Raw genomic sequence first — 17,588 nt, 5'->3', positions numbered from 1 at the left:
CATAACATCCCACATTTTAGGGGCGTTACGGTGTCTGTTAGCGAGGACTCTAACAGTGCCACCTTAGGAGGAACCCATGTCCTCATGGGACCAATATAACACAACTTTTCTGTTTCCTGGTCAATGGTAATTAATAAATACTACATGCTGCCAGGGCAGTAGCACAGCTCAGGGGCTCCCCAGGGCCAGGGCCAGCAGCAGTGGGGCCTGACCGCCAGGGCCCGTCCGTCCCCCCGCCCCGAGGGTGCAGGGCCGGGGGGGCAGCCGGGGCAGCCCCAGCCCTGCCAGGGGGGCGTCGGGCACCACCGCGGGCCGGGGCCAGGGGGTGCCGTGTGCGGGCAGGGGCAGGGCCGCAGTGGGGCTGGAGCCGGCACCGCTGCAGCGTGGCAGGGCAGTGACCGACGGCCCCAGGGCTGGGCCGAAACGGGGCCGGGTTGGATGGGGGGAGCCCTGGGTGGTGGCGGGGGGAGCAGGGACAGGGACGGGGCGGGGGCTGTCTGGCAATGCCCTCGAGGCCTGGACACGTGCACCACTCACAGACTGTGCAGAGTAAAGAAGATAACATGCCATGTGAAAACTCTTTGTTGTAGTTGAGCCGCGGCACCTTATAAAGATTTCTTTCAAAAGGGAACAGGATTTGCTTTGGATGCAATCCTGGAAGAACTGACACACGCAGGTCCCTTGGCTGCCGGCGCAGGGCTATCTCTGACTCCAGCGGGAATTGTGCGTAGGCGGCCGAGTACAGACTGAGGCCCGAACAGTGCACAAAAGGGAAGAGCTGCTCTCCTGCAAAGGTTTCCTTATGCCGGTATGCAGCGTGAGGCGCTTCCACCCGCCAGACTGCCTTGCAGTGAAAGGACGCTCCGCCAGAAAACCAAGCAGGGTCTTACTTGAGCATTCCTGGAGCTTTGCTCAAAACACAAAAAAAAAAAAAAAAGACTCTTCACAGATTAAAAACAGCACACTGGGAGCAAACACGGGGTAATGTAATCAACGCCAGCAGAGTTCTCCTCGTGCCAGGGTTTTAAATCAAGGTGGTATGCCCTTCTGAAACACAGCCACACGACATCAAACATGAAGAAGCAGGTATTACGACAGGAAATTCTGGGGCCTGTGCTATCCAAACTAAATATTCAGAGGAGCTCATTTTAATGGCTACATTCTACACTACTTTCTTCTATCCCAATTGCCTTAAATAGAACATCCAACCTAAAGAATCATATCTTCTTCTCAGTCTTTTTCACAGGAGCTGTTTTCTAAACCTTTAGGAATTTCTCTTGCCTGTCCTTGGACTCCATCTAATTCATCTGCGTTTTTTATTCCAGATCCCACAACATTCTTGCTCATATACTTCTGAATCACATTTTCAGCCCTTATTTAGCAGCATTGGTTTTATATGGCAACTCCATAGAATGGGAGAGTAGGTAAGCAGTCTGTCTTTGCAATCATGTCAGTTTATGGCAGGCAGAAAGGAAGGATGATGCCTCCCCTTGCTTCCTACTCTATCTGCACATATGGCTGACTTGTATTTGGCTTGTGATCCAGTATCCCAGATCTTTTTTTTGCTTTGCTGCAGCATAAGCACTTACTCCTTTTTGGTAATTCTGCCTTTGATTTTGCCGTGCTAGACCCAGCATTTTGCACTTGTCATGAAAATAATCAGTTGAAACTTAATAACGACATTTTTCCAATTGCTTTCATTTGGAGTGCTCCTTCTGCTCTCCACAGTAATCCCCGTCCCTCTAAGTTTAGTGCCTTGAGTTTCTCCACCACTTGATGATGAAGTTCATCAGTTCCAGCTAAGGCAACTAATTAATTAAAATATTTGTTATCCTTTTGCAGTTCTAGCCCATACTCTGAGCCCCTCATGGGTAAAGTTGTGTTGAAACCAGAATTTTGGAACAAAACAACACATGGAATATTTCAGCCTCCTATCCTATACAGACTGGTCCAAGGAAGAAATCCAGGTGCTGATTTTTTGGCACATAGGATGGATTTCACCCCAGGACAAGGAAAAGTTTTCTGTCTTTGTCACAAGATTTTAGGGTTGAGGATTTTAAAGCTGGACAACCCAGCCATGTGAGAGTGGGTGAACTGGCAACACAGGACATTTGGGTCTATTACTGTTCGCTAGTCTTCTTCATTAAGAAATTAATCAATGTATTTCTTCACCTTCTAATTTTATGTGAGCTGTGACTCATTATCTGCCTGTATCTTTCTGTCTGCTTTTCAGGATTCATTGCTACATGTCTGTGCACAGTCAGCATTCATGCAATGCTCTTGTGTCTTTTTGTACTTTTCAGTCATTAAACCAATCTTAAAGCACTGTCTTTCCTATCATCACCCCCACATGAGGATAGTTTCTCTTAGAAACATCAAGATCTCCTGTAGTTTTCTTTCCCTTCTTATTCTATCCTAACTGATAGATTTTAAGGCCAGGGATTGCCATCTACTATCACCTCTGGAGACCACAGACCAGAAGACCCTCCAAATTTTGGTGAGGAAAAAAAGATAAAGCCTTGAGGTAAAGATTTCAGGTACTGGTGTATCTACCACTACAATAAGCAAGCAATGCAAGGATAGCTGCACTGTTGCAGGTAAATAAACGAGGCATCGATGTAAGTAAGTATCTGACAATCCAACAGTAGCAATGGGAAGAGAGCCCAGCTATTGTGTAGCCCCAGAGTCCAGCTCTCTATTCAGCGACACTGCCTCTGAAAATCTAGTCCTTTCCACTGTGCTTCTCTGGCTTGAAACTGAGCATAACCTACCAAATACTATTGATTAAAACATTGTGGTATCCTGTTACTTTCAATAGCACTCTACTCCAACCCAGAATAGTATTTGCCTTTGATCCTCCATACCGAATGTTTTCACTGGTCTATCCACAAGGACATCCGATTTCCCGAGTGGCTACAAATCATTTGCAATTCAGATTACTCTTCCTATATGCATATGCAGTATTTAATGCAGTATTGTGTCATTGTGTTAGGTGGCTTGATTTGGTCACTCTGACTACCGAGTTCCTCACAATCCTCCCCAGTATTTTTGATTAGCCTAGAAAAACTGTTATCTGCAAGAGTTATGGCTGATGGTCTTTACTCTCTCTTCCAACAGCTTAAGAAGCAATATTTTTAAAACCTCAGTCAAGACAGGTCCATGTGTTATCAAATCAACCCTTCTCTTTTTTTTTAACCAGTTACATGATCTGGCCTGACCTTTATCCACTTGTTTATTGAATTGTGGGGACTTTTGTTAAAATCCCTTTTGGAGGGAAGACATATGCACTAGCAGTACATCACTTATCTGGGTATTAAATTGCCATTCGTCTCTTCTAAACCTCAGAAAAAAAAGATAATTGAAAGGATAAGAGAGTAGAGGATGATTTAAGTTGTCTTACATAACTATGAGAACAAATAAGCATCTAATCATTCTGAATGGTCTTAAGCAAAAGACCACATCCAATGAAAAGTGGGGTCCATCAGTAATATTCAAGGGAGGCTGCCACAACTCAGTAAGGATTTCTCCCATAAGATCCAATAGAAAGATTCTCAGCAGCCTTTCTCTCGTTCTCGTGCTCTGGTCCAAGTGCCTCCATCAACAAAAGAACTTGAGCAGTTAAAAGTAGGATCTAGACTCTTCACTCAAAAAAACTCATTTCCTCAAACCTCTGTTGAGCTTCCACATATCTTGCGATACACAGAGTGACCTGGAGTGAAAGCCAGCCAGAAAACTGCTATTCTGCAAGCTGGTCCACTGAGAAGCCACAAGGTCAATTTTGCTGGCACAGAGGAGAGGGTCATGCGGGGTTGTAATGAGCAGCAGATGGCGGAGAAGTGTGAGGGCATAAAGACATGCTGGAAGCCATGGCCTTCAGTTCCGTAAATTATATTTTCTTTTATCTATTCTCACTGCTCATAATGGACTGATAGGATACCCCACTTCATGTTAGCCTGCATTCCCATTGAAAAGAAGTTTAGGCAATTTCTCTTTGTCCCTGCGTGCACCAGCTCTTTCTGCTGTTTTCTGGACTGATTTTTGCCATTTCAGACCATTCTGATAGAGCCTACCAGACTTCAAGAAATTGATGTTTCTAAAAGTTGTATGAAAATCAGTATCTAAAGAGAGAAGAGAGATCCCAACCAGTGCCTTCACCAGGTGGCAGATTGAGCCTGCTTTCTCTGGCCTATTTGACCATTTGACGTTTTTTCAAGCCAAACACAACATATCTCGCCTCTTGTCCAGCTAACAGTTGGGGGAAGGGGCAGGGTGCTATAGATAGGTGGGAAGAAGGAAATAGTGCCAAGAGCTATAAAGAATGTGATTTCTGCAGACATAGAGGAGCAGCCTAGCTCAGTTTGCACAGAGGCAGCTGCTTCCAGCTCCTCTGGGCTTCCACGTTCAGCAGGAGTTAGGAGCATCTAAGGCAAAATACTTCAGATGAAATAAAAGCTCCAGTTGAGCTCTAAACCACACCTCACTGCCTTTCCCCATAGGAGCCCTGCCTTTTCCACCCATTCTTCAAGCATGAGTACACAGTAGGCTCCTCCAGAGCCAACTCCAGGCTTCTTAGCAGTAAGGGCAAAGCTGTTTTTTGCCATCCTGCATTTGAGGGGTTGGCTGTTCTTGCCATGGGAGGAGGAAAGGATGGCATGAGGCAGAGGCGCAGGGGAGCCAGGTTGTCCGCTTCTGCAGCCCACGGGGACAGTGCAGCGAGGTGGTAACTGCTGCCACTGAAGTGGCCAGGTGCGAACTCAGCGTGGACTCCAGTGCATCCCTTACTGGCAGAAAGCAGCAAACTTGTCTTTCCGGGGCTTGGGCGTGGTCCAAACAGGCTGTAAGGCCAGGATTATTTTACCATCCCAAGGATCTGCTGTAGTCAGCAGCCTCGTCTGTGTGTACAGCTAGCACTGGGTTTCTTCCAGAATACAGCTACAGAATACAGAAGCTGCTGCTTCCTTTCTAACTGGATCTCGAGAGTAGGCTTTAACTTTGAAGTGCTTAAGCTTATTTTCTGAAGTCATTGCACATTGCAAGGAAACGTCACAGAGACCAGAGACGGAGGATGTGCTCGATGAGCTCTCCAGCTTCTTGACGCTTAGCAAGGCAGGAGAAGGCCTGGGTTCCTGTACCGCCTCCAAGAACTGTCTCTGCATTTTATCCGAACAGTGTGGGATGTTAAAAAAAAAAAGCATAAGTTTTCCAAAACCAGTTTGTCTGATGCAAAATGCTGTGAAAACCAAACTAGAAATTACTTATTTTTTCAATCTTAATTTCTCCCAATACAGTCAATAAAGTCAGCCAACCAACATAATCTGAGAAACCTCAGACATTTTGAAAAGTTTTCCTTGCCCCATTCAGGGACAGCAAAAGTAGGACAAATAGCATGAAAAATGAAAAAGATTTTCCACTTCTGCCTAAGGAGTACGCTAGATAGTGTTCAACTTTACATTTGAGGAAGAATGAATAGGGCCAAAGGTTTGATATGTGTTTTTGCAATGCAGAAAGATATTCTAGTGGGTTTTGCAACCACTAAAATGATGTGTTTCTGGTGAGGATAAACACTCCATTATCTGAGAAATCGAATCTTTATTCCTCAGCAGTAGTATTATGACATATTTTTAATTGGGAGCTTGTGTTGATAACAACTAAAAGTGCATCATCTTTTCCAGGAAGCTAGCCTAATGTAGAGATCCATTTGATCTTTTGATTTCTCTATCGACTCCGTGTTGCATGCCAAAATAGCAAGTCATGCCTTCATGTCATTGCTAGAAATGAGCTTAGCCAGAGTTCATCTCCAGACAGAAAACATACCCAAAGTCTGAAGGGATTTGAAATCACTACATCATAAATCGGGAAAAAATATCCGATACCAGAGCTGGGAAGAATTTGGGAGGATGAGGGTAAAAGTGAAAAAAAAAGTAAGAAATTGCAACAGAACTTAGAAAAGGAGATCAATGGAAGCACTTTAAATGCAATATGGTTATGATACTTCTTTAAGTAATTCTAAGTCTACTGAATGTGACAAGAAGAACTCGTGCCAACATGCTGAACATGTGAAGAATGAGTATGTTATTCCCAGTGCTTGTGGGGGAGGAGGGGGCGGGATTTTAGGGCCGAGCAGTTTGCCCTCCTGAGTAACGCTGATGCTGAGAAGAGGACCCGACTCCATGCCAGCTGCACAAATGGAGAGAGTTCAATCTCACTGTTTCAGTTTAGCTTTTTTTTATCTGTAACTCAAGTGAAGAAGCAAACTCTACTCTTAAGAAGGTATCTCAGTCATTCACAGTGAACCACCATCACAAATTTTGGTCAGTTTGCTCAGCTATGAAAATATCTTGAAGTATTTCGATAGCAACACTCTCCAGAAGCCTCTTTGGCATGTCTGACACCAAATGTCAAAGGAGATCACAGTGAAACTATGACCTGGGCAACACAAATAGGTGCTACATATAATATGCATGGCTTGGATAACACACACAGACTCCCTCCATCCCCCAAGATACTTAAACCAATACTGCGTTATGCCGATTCTCTTGAAGGCAGGTGAAAAGGGGTCCACATTTACCATTTCTATCGTGCCTGTGCCACAGAATTGCCACTAGAGGACACTGAATCAACATGAGACCTTGCCGGAGGGCTGGAGCAAGGGAGCTGCTTGGGGGGGGGGGGGCCGTGGGTGTCCACATCACTGCTTTCTCCCACTCATGAAAACTCTGGGAAAGGTGGAAACTGATTTGTGGAGGGCTCAGCTATCCTAGAGGTATTTTACTCCTCGAGGCTGTGACTTTTTTAGATATTTTCCAGGCCTTTGAGATTCTTTCATTTTATATTTCGGGTGCAGTTCTTATACTGCAGGGGATGAGAACGGGAAAATCAGTGTTATTTTGCATTGTGCAAACCTCGATGTGTTTGTTTATGATGGGCTCCTTACTAAGGAGTCCATTCAAAAGGAATTGTGAAAGAAACCAAACAGGAAAGGGTAGAACAATGATCTAGATAAGAAGCATCACAGGCAACTCTCAAACACAATAGTTAGATTTACAGCCTGGAAGATGTGACGGCTCAGCCCCAACCCCAGTGAAATCGTTGTTTTTCTAAGGCTGCAGATCCGGAGATCAAAAGGTAAAGATCAAGCCTGCAGAAGGAGCAGGGGAGAAAGGGCTGAGAAAGCTCTTTTAGGCTCATCCAGACTGACAGAGTCATGAAGTCTGCACTGGGTAGGTTGGAACTTGGTTTCCAAAAGAATAAAGTCACACCTAATCACGGGTATGAGGCTGAATATAGAACAGCAGTGTGTAAATATATTTCTGTTGTTTTAAATCCATTCCAAGTACTTTGGACAAATAAGTCATGCTTAGTTATGAAGAAGCTCTTTAGTAGTATGTAGCAACCCATAATCATCCGTGCCTGCTCCCAAGAAGAAATAGCTACCTTGCCACAGCTGTTGGGCCTGCGAGGGATCACCCTCCAGTAGCAAGAAACTTTATCCAGGGAACTTCTTGGGGTGCCTGGCTGCAAGGCACCACTCTAAATGCCAGCACCTCTGCCTTACAGCCGTTATGCAGGTGTATCAACAGCAGGGCTGGCTCCAGGTATAGGCAGCAGACTACGAACAAGAAAGCCAGAATAGTTGCAACTGCCAAAGGAAGGTTAGTTTGAGACTGACTTTGACAATATTGACTTTCCAAGATCCTTTCACTCAAGCTGGTATCCCACTGCTCCTTTCTCAATAGCCCTCCCTTGCCAATGCAGAAGCAACCCAGGCCTGGTCCACAATGGAGCAAAGGATGATTGCCCCACGAGTGGCCTGTAGCTAGCTCCAGACACAGCCCTGGCAAGGGGCCTGAGCAGAAGCCTGCTGAGACACATTACTGAAATTAAACCACTGTGTGAATGACACAGAGGTACCACTGCCACCTCTGGGAGTGGAGAATAAAAAGGTTCTCCATTAAAAGCAGGACACAGGCTCTGTGTCAGGGAAGAAGGATAAATACACGTGCATATGTCACGGGGAGATCTATGGCACTATGGCACAACTCTGCCAGTAATGCTATGAATCAGAGCGTGGTTGTCCCCTTGGCATCTTTCACAGCCCAGCAGATCTGCCTCCAGAAACCCACACTGACTTTGTGGAAGGCTTCATCGCACCATGTTGGACACAGAGTGCCTCAGAGTTGGCTTCAGAAAGACAAGCTGCTTTATGACACTTCTATGCCTTTTTCTTCTGAATGAAAAAATACATTAGGACAGAGCTGATTTCTGTTCTTCACCCTTAAGCTCTGCTACTGGTAAACCTCTGTAGCTACTAAAACCCACAGTAGGAAAGGGAAAGACATTAGAAGCATGAGGAGAGGACTGTCCTCCCCCACAGTTACCCACAGCGTCTTTAAAGACGGGCAGGACTTGAAGTATACTGAGAACAGGAGAGGGTGGAATAAAAAATTAATTGTTTTTATTAAAAAAAAAGAAAACTGAGGCTAAACATTAACCTTTACTCAGTTACTGTTTTAACCACGTCACCAGACAGCACGCCGTCATTGCAGAAGTTGAAGACCTTCCTCCAAGCTCCTGTTGCCCGACACATAGAACAGGCTCACAGAGGGGGAACAGGTCCAATTCAGAGCAGGGTTGCAAACCTCCATCTCAGGAAGCGTCTCAGCCAGGGGACTATGGGATTTTTGATGGGAGAGAAGAAAGAAGTTGGCTCCGCCACTCCCTCCCTCAGCCCTTGGCTCCTTTTCTGAATCTTACCATGTAGCAGTTTTGATTTATTTCTCGAGCACCAATCCAAACCATTCTGACAATTGGGAATAATTCTTCCATTTTTTGTTCATTTGCACGGTTAGCTAGGCTTGTCCCCAATCAATAGGCACTACTGCTAACCTAAAACTACATTTTCAGAGCACCAACAATTTGATAAGATAAAAACAATTTCCAGCCTGCCTTAATATCCAATTGGATTTCAAGACAAGTAATAGCGATTTCTTTTTCCAAACTTAAGGAAATAAGTTTCTGGAAAATTTGCCTATGTCAAGTTCCCCATAGTCACCAAGAGGCAAGAACGCAGCTCTAAACCACAGTGTGAGACAGGAGGGGCTGAACATCCTTGTCACGTATAGCCAAAATCAAGAGCCTGGAGGGACTCTAGATAAATCCTACACTGACGCAACTCATACTTTCTTTCACTTTCCAGCCCCTCCCAGGATTGTGTCAAGTTAGACTCCTTCTGGGTTATCCAAACTTTGAGTTGCTAACTTCTATGCGGGTGCAGCCTCCACCTCACCCATTCCTCACCTCTGCTCTCTGGCCCTGGAGTCCAGGGGAGTTCAAGGTGGAACCACATGCATACCTCAGAGCCTCGCTCTAGCATATCTAATGACAACATGTAATGCTTATTTAACTTCTGGGATTGCCCAAAAGAGCTATATTTAGGAGAAAAATCTAAAAAGTTGCCCCTTTGACTTGTGTTCTCAGGAAGTTCCCGGCTCCTGCGAGTCTAACTGTACCAAAGCTAACTATTAAGTTCTTGTTATTGGAGCCCATTTCAGTAACAGCAGTTGTCCAGTGAGCATTATATTTAAACTGCACAAACCTTCTGGAATTCACATTAACATATAAAGGATGTTTTGCTCTGTCAAAACACTTTTGCTTCTTAATTTTGTGCTGTTATTCAGAAAACTGAAATAGGGATAATTGGCAGCCAAAAATAAGTTTCACAGCTTCTAAAAGGTAATAGTTGTCTTAAAAAATATTGAATATCTTCCTAGAAGCAAACATGTACACATTTTTTAGTATTCATTTCTGGCTGACTTTTAAAAAAACGAATTTAAATTAAGACACCTGCTGGTATTCACCTTCTACCTAATTTCAGTTATTGCAAACACACAATAGAAAAGCAAATACTGGCAGTTTCAAATAGCACTAGAGTTTGCTATCATATTCAGACTCTTGTTTAAAAGTATGCTGGTCAGAATAGGCTATTTTCACAGAGGAAGAGTTAATGTCATGTTCTGATTTCATTTTTGTTGCATAAGATAAAGATTTACAAGACTTCAAGGAGCCCCGAATTGATCAGTTTTGAAACTCTGAAGCACAATTACAATTTCAGTTATACACATGTTCAGAAGCAACAAGCAGCAGATTTTAAGAGATATTCAGATGTACACCCTCCAATTATGGGATGAGCATTCGTAATCAAATATACCAGCTTGAAATTAGGAGGATTATTCATTCACCGCTTGTCCCAGAATTGGTGTTAATGAGAAGAAAAAAGCCATGAAAATTCCTGCCCCAACTAATTTACAGTTAAGCTTCTAGATAGGAAGATCAAACTTGTTATTTGAGTATATGTGAAAGGTAATGTAAAAGTCTCAAATAATGTTTTTAAGTTTGCAGAATCATGTTGTATAGAAGAGACTTGAATGGTGGCTCTGGTTATAAATAAGTAATCAAATATTTTAGATTTAAACTCCTTATAGTAGGCTGCCTCTCTAAGTGGGTTGCACTATTTGGAAACAACAATGGGCTGCATCATGATAGGCTTCAGCTGGTGTAAATTGTCATCGCTGAAAGGCAAAGAAACAGAACAATCTGGAAGACCTGAGTTTTAGGTGTTTAATGCCTTCTCAAACATGCCAAAAGATCTAAATGCACAGAATAAACATCTAGATAGTTTTCATTCCAAGAGGAACTTGCAAGTAGAAATAAAATGCTATCTATCTAGCACTATTGTGCTATTGATTGCATCACAGAATCAGTCACCAGCCATGTTTTTCCTCTCCCTTCTCAAATCATTTTCCAAATGTTTTCTAACAGGGATCAATAACTCCAAGATTACAGCTCTCCTGGTGCCCACAGTAGCATCGCTCATCCAGAGACAGACTCAGCCCCCTTAATATCTGCTGAGGGGGGGCTACAGATGTATATTGGCTTGCAGCTGAGCATAAGAGTACAAGACTGCGGCCGAACTTATTACAGAGTTGTGGAGAATATGTCCAGTCTGACACACATACATCTGAGCAGGCTGCTCATCTCTTAGCTCTGTGCTAACCAATTTGCACTAGAAGGATGGTACAGGCCATATATGTCCAAAGTTCTGCTTTTCCTTTTTGAGAAGTAAGTTCAGAGATGGTTGCAGAGAGCAATCCAGAGTCTCCCCGTGCCAATCTTCTGCAAAAAAAAGTATTCAGGCAAGTAGTAGTTTGGGACAGTGGGGGACCATGGCTCGCAGCTAGGGAGACTAGCAAGTGCGAGGTTTGTACGCACAGGCCAGGCTCCATGTCACCTTGTGCTAGGTGCTGCTTCAAGCGTGGCTTGAACCAAAGGGCTGCACAGAAAAAAGAGGATGCAAGAGGATGTGGATGGGTAGGAAATGAGCCTGGCCAAACCAAATCCAATGCTGTGGCTCACCAGTATCTCTCTCTCTTTTTTTTTTTTTTTTTAGAGGGGCGTGAGAATCTCTTCTCAAATGTGGCAATTGGCTGGGGGTATTTCAAAATCCATTTACGTATTTACTCTTTTAGCAGTTGCTTTTGTCCCCATCTGCAGCATGGGTGTTTAAGAGGCCATGTTAAGTAAGCACAGTCTCAATCGACTTTACCTTTAACTTTCTAATAGCGCAGATATCTCCTGTTCTCAGAATGCTATTAAATGTTATCTTTCACCAACTGCTTAGTAAAAGTATGCTTTATGTTGATATCAATGTCTGTGGTGTAAGCAGCCCCTCCATCCTGACATTTGCAAGTGACATTACAACTATGAGGCATGTCTACACAGAAGGATCTCTCCAAGATTTATTGCAGCCCCAGTGAGGTTCTGAGCTGGAAAGGGCTTCAACCCTCTGCAGCAGCCAGAAATCGTAACTCAGAGACAGGTAAAAACATGGCTTTCTCAACTGCAGACAGTTTATATTTTCCTAAAACCAGCAAAACTAAGTTTTATAAGAAGCAGTGGGAGGGGTCAGCTGCAGATTCACAATGGGGAAGAGATTCCAGGGTGAAGGTATGCAGCACCTCTCAAAATAAAACTGTGGTTGAAAGTGCATCAGCAATGAGACAGGCAGTCTATCAAAAAATATCTGGGCCTTGAGCCTAAAAAGACAAGATGGGCAGTGAATTCCCAAGGCCTTTTTAAACTATTTTGAAAAATTACAGATTAGAAATGGAAAGAATTTTAATCAAGCTTTCAAGCAGTTTATTACAACCGTATAAACCTTCTGAATATAACTATCATGAAAAGGTAGAGGTCCAAGTGCAGCTTAAAAGGTGATGGATGAAAGAATTACTGTTGGGTTTTCACCAGAAAGAGTAAAAACAAAAAAAGAAAACCCTCAAAAAACAGAAACCCCTACTTAATGTCAAAAAGGTAATGGCAAATACGACAAAGTTTTACTGTGTTGGAAAAGTTCCTGCTAAGAATGGAAGAAGAGGAACCCTGAGGCGAATTGGTTGGAGTGACCCAGTAAACTCAGCTTTTGGAGGAAGCCTTTCAACACCACACTGCTTAGCTTGTACTCTGCAGGGGAAAAAAAAGAAAAGGAACAGGGAGGATTATACCCAACAATATTGCTCCAGGGTTTCGCTCATGAAGAATAGCCCTAGACTTTTTTATTGTGAAGTAAACTCAACTCCTTGCTCACAGGCTGCCTGATGACAGAAGGATGATATAATAAAACATCACCTGCTAGGTCTCAGCAGTTAGACACGACTGCCCCCCCCATGTCCAATCAGCGTTTTGTTACTGCCCTTTAATGGAGGCCACCATCTTGCAGTTCACACCAGCACTGCAGTGTAGCAGGCTGGTCACAACACGCTGCATAGTTCTCCATTGGGCAGAACTGTGTAAGAAACAATGGACAACTGTGAGTACTAACTTCATCAGAAGTACGGCATTGTTTGGTTGACAACTTCTGCAAACAGCCAGCTCCATATGTTATCACCTCTTAGAAAAGATGGGCAGGAGGGACAAACCTGTCTTGGGCACAAGATAGCCATCAAAGCAAAACAGCAAAAATATGATATGAGGAAGAATGCACTCGGTATCTTCACAAGCAATGTTTTTAACAGAGCTTTTAACTTGAAGCTTTAATTCCCTGCCTCTGAGCAGGCAGCACAGCCTTTGCTCATGTCTTGTTAGCAGACCATTCCCCTGTGATGCCTAATTCCACAAGAAGAATTGAAAAAGACCCTTTCCAAAGGCCATCCAGCTTAAAACCAGTAGGATAGACTCTTCTGCAGTGTCTATCGTGGTCATCACAATAGATGTTTGTCACAAGCTAACTCTTCAGGAGAGCTTCCGAAGATGACCTTTGATTCTCACCATGTTCAAGGAGTCCCTCTCAATCTTCTCCAGTTGCCAGGCCAGTTATCTTGCACCCTTCAGCTTTTATTTCTCCAGCCCTGGAGAGGGCTCCATTCCTCCACAAAGTCCTCAAATGTCTGATCCGTCTGTCCTGGTTAAGAATCAAGGATGTACTGGGTTTGTTGTTCCCATTTCTAATCACCACAGCAGAAACTCTGATACCACTTGCTTGTATCAAATGGGTAATTCAAGGAAGCGTCTTGTCCGACCTTCTGAGAAAAACGCCACAACAATGCCACACAAATATCACTATTTTGGCTAACACAGACACATCAAAATCCCTCATGGATCAAATGCCACTGCTGGGACTCTTCTTGTTACCATGCATAACAGGTTGTGATTTTGAACGTGCAGGGCACTGATGAGCCAGCAGCTATCCTTCTTCCCTGAAAGAAACCCTCCCATTGAGCATATTCACAATCCCAAAGCACTTCAAGAAGCACCATAATGGATCTGGGGAATCCAGGAACACATTCAATGGTGCTAGCTACATGCACTTTCAGGATGGTGAGAAACTTTGATCATCTGCCTTCAGTTGTTAAATGGCAGAATCCTATAAGAGTCATTGACACTCTTGTTGGCCCAGCTCTGTTTTGGTGAAAAAGTCTGTAGCTCTTAATCTGCCTTTCTATATTCATGTTCCCAGACTGGTCTCACCAGCTTATAGAGCTCCCTCTTCTGAGAAAAATCAGGTAACAGCGATGACCAGATGCTCTCCTATCCATGAGACTCCATGCTCTTTCATTATGGCAGATGGCAAACTCATGGGAATGACATCCCTCACTTTCAAAAGCTCTAGGTTTATCATCAACAGCTCTACAAATGTTTACAAAACAGCATCACTTTTTAAACTCCTGCTTAGGAGCCTGCTGGATGTTCCCAGCCTCTCTCTGGTCTATACACCTCCAGAAGCAGTGCTGGCCCTTTCAGTATTGATAAGCAGACATCCTAGAATAAGCTTAGAAAAGCAATGAATCCTTCTTAAAGCTTCACATCATCTTTCAAAGTTTACCGCTTTCCTGTGGACTTTACGTCTACTTTTTCCTTTCCAACATCTGTTGGTGACTAAGAACACTTGCATCACTGCCGTATGTCCTATGAACTAATCGCACCTACAGTGGTGTCATAGTCTCTGGCACTTTTTCAGCCTTAAATTGTACACTAGACATACCACATTTCTTCATGTAATCAGATGCCATCCTTTATCATCAAGGCTTCTTTGCAAAGAGAATCAACACCCATTGTACCATAGACTAGGCAATCATTTCTATCCTGGTTCACTGGGGCTCACTTACCTGCAAACAGCACACATTACAACAGCACTCACACATTTACATAGCCTTGGCTCAAACAGAACTGTCTCTGAAAATGACATTTTTTTCAATACTCCAGTAGTTATATGCAGCGGAATAAAATGCATGTAATTACAAGGCACTGTGGATATTCTAGGTCAGTCAAATAAACTATTCTAAGGTACTCACCCAAAAGATTTAACTTGCTAGAGTTGCCTGTTCCTCGTTCTCAGCGCGTTCTGTCCCAACAGCAGCATCCAAGCTCATTTCTCTGTGGCTATGGTAATGCATCTGACTTTTCCCTGATTAAGAAAAACTTTAATTTCCTTGAGCCATCTCCCATCCTAGCAAGGAAGTCTTTGGGCAACTTTTCATAAGATTCCCACAAAAGCTAACCTATTCATTGGTTGTTACCCATACTATTAGAACGCAACATGCAAAAGCTCTTTGCCTGTTTTAAGTGAATATAAATAAATAAATCATTCTCCTCACATAGTTTTAACATCAGAGATCACAATTCTAAGTTCATATTTATCTTGCTCATGACAGCTTCAGCTTCTCACTTTTAACATTATGCAAAGCCCTAATCTTTTAATCACTATACCCTTATTTCATTATCTCTTTAAACCTGAGCTCTTGTTGCAGAGTTGCTCTCCTGCTCCCATGCCTCTTAGAGCACCGAGGTTCAAGTCCCTTTACTTTATATTCTGTGAACAGCTTTAAATTCCCTGTGTGGGCAACGTTTCCATACAGTTATTGGCCTCCTGAAGACAGTTTTCTTGAGAACCACTTACATAACCGGTACATGATGCAAATGCTCCTCAGAGTCTAGCCATTTTTAAGAGCAACGCTAATAAAATGCCTCATTGCCCCATAACACATACCACACATCTACTTTTTGCCTCAAGACAGGACTGTCCTCCAATGGCAGCCTTCAGTTCCTTTTTTTTTTTCTCTTTATGATCTTTATCCTAATGCTTTGGAATGGCAAAACACTTTCTTTTAGGCTCCATCTTCTGAAACCTTCATGTTGCATTGGACTCTGAAGAATAGAGCCATGTTGTCTTTCAGAAAAGCAAATGCGGTGTTCGATGTTTTCAAGCTTGACAGATCTGAGGAGAAGCCATGCCCCCTCGCCCTCCAGAAGTGCTTCCTGTGGATTCAGCACAAGGTTTCCACGTTTTGGCAATGCTGGTGACCACCCTACGAAGCTGTATGGAAGCCTTCAGAAGGAGTTCTTTCTCCTATTTAAGAACAGGGAGGTGTTCTGGCTCAGTGTCAAACACCATTTTCTAGAACTCGTAAAGAGTTGAACTCGCACCAAACTGTGATGAGATTTGCTTGTTTTCTTTTACCAGAAAGGATCTGCTAGCAATGAAACCTGGCAAGTCACTGATGAACAGTCAGAATATATGCTAGTTATTACCTACTATAATTTCAGTAATTATTAATTATCTGCTATTCTGCCATGCCAGAGAATTTCCTTTTTCTGACAGTCTTTTCCCCTTTGAGCTTATTAATGACTCCTGCCAAAGAACCTCTCCTGTTTTCTCCCTGCTACAAATGAATTTCTCTCCATATCATGTAGCATTTTAATAAATGCTATAATTATTTTGGAGCATATAGAAAGCTTTCCAAAAACATGCTACAATTTATAAAATTCACAGCAACTGTTCATAAGACTCACAGTTTCACAATCCCCACTGATTTTCCCCTGTGGCTACTTCCTTTCCCTGTCCCCAGCACAGAGAAGAAATCCTATTTTATTTTACATACTTTAATCTCTACATGACATGGGCATTAAGTTCTAGACCCAGTGGGAAAATAAGGCAAGCAGAGTCCCAAAGCAAAGTTGTCAGGAACCACACTGAGCACAGGGGTCTAGGTCCCTGCTTCACCCTTCTTCCCCACAGCCTCCGTGCCTCTCGGGCAGGCAGGATCCGGGCTCCCCCAGGCTCTGGCTGCCACATGGTGCCGGCAGATCCACAGCATGCTGCCCCGTTGTGCCTCCCACACTGGGTCCTGTGCTACCAGGCAGCTGCTAGACTCCAGGACTTAGAGAGATGGAGAAATGTCTACCTAGCCTTGCAAAACAGCACCCCCAGCAAACTCCGTCTAGAGCACGCACACGCATATTTTACTCACACTCACGGCATTCATTTCTGAGATAAAGCCAGTAATCAAAGCAATAAAGCCAGCTTTTTAAATTACACCCATGCAATGCACACAAACACGCAGACTTTCAAAGCATGATTTCAAAAAGAAAAAGAAATCCCTGTCATGGGACGAAGACTTGCTAGTACATGATCTTTTTCTATTTTCGCCCACTCATACTCAAAATCTTTGGCTTAGCTAACATAATAATAGTAATAATGAGCATTACTTCCTAACCACTAAGTTTGCTATACTTACCTAAACAAAAATAGACGTTTTAAAATAAGACTGTGCAACTATACTAAAGGAATGCATGCTTAAAATGAAATTTTACATTAATTTAACAAATGCCGGTGGGAAACCATTTCATCCTCAGTAGATGTATCACCCTGCAATAGACACATGAATTATTACTTGGAAAACATCCTACAAAAACAGAAAAAAGGGTATGTACACAGAAGTGGGGTCGTGAAACAAACATATATGTATTTCACAACCCATCAACAGTTCTGCCCGGGATACTTTCTGACACAAATGTAAAAAGATAGCCTTACTAACAGTAGCTGTCTCAGGAGGCGTTATTCCCCATCCGTCCTTTGCTTCAAACTTCAGCATCTGTAGTAAGCATGTTTTGTTCATCTCAGCTTTAACCAACACACAACTCACAAGAAGAAACAATGCACTTCCACCCTCTCCCCACAAAACTTGTTGTCATCTATGAAATAAAGAGAATATTTTCAAATGGTTGGGGTTTTTGTTTGTTGTGGGGTTTTTTAATAT

Source organism: Struthio camelus, chromosome 1 (genome assembly GCF_040807025.1).
Source record: "Struthio camelus isolate bStrCam1 chromosome 1, bStrCam1.hap1, whole genome shotgun sequence".
Lineage (NCBI taxonomy): Eukaryota > Metazoa > Chordata > Aves > Struthioniformes > Struthionidae > Struthio > Struthio camelus.
The sequence above is the reverse complement of the archived record's forward strand: the minus strand, read 5'-3'. Positions refer to the sequence as shown.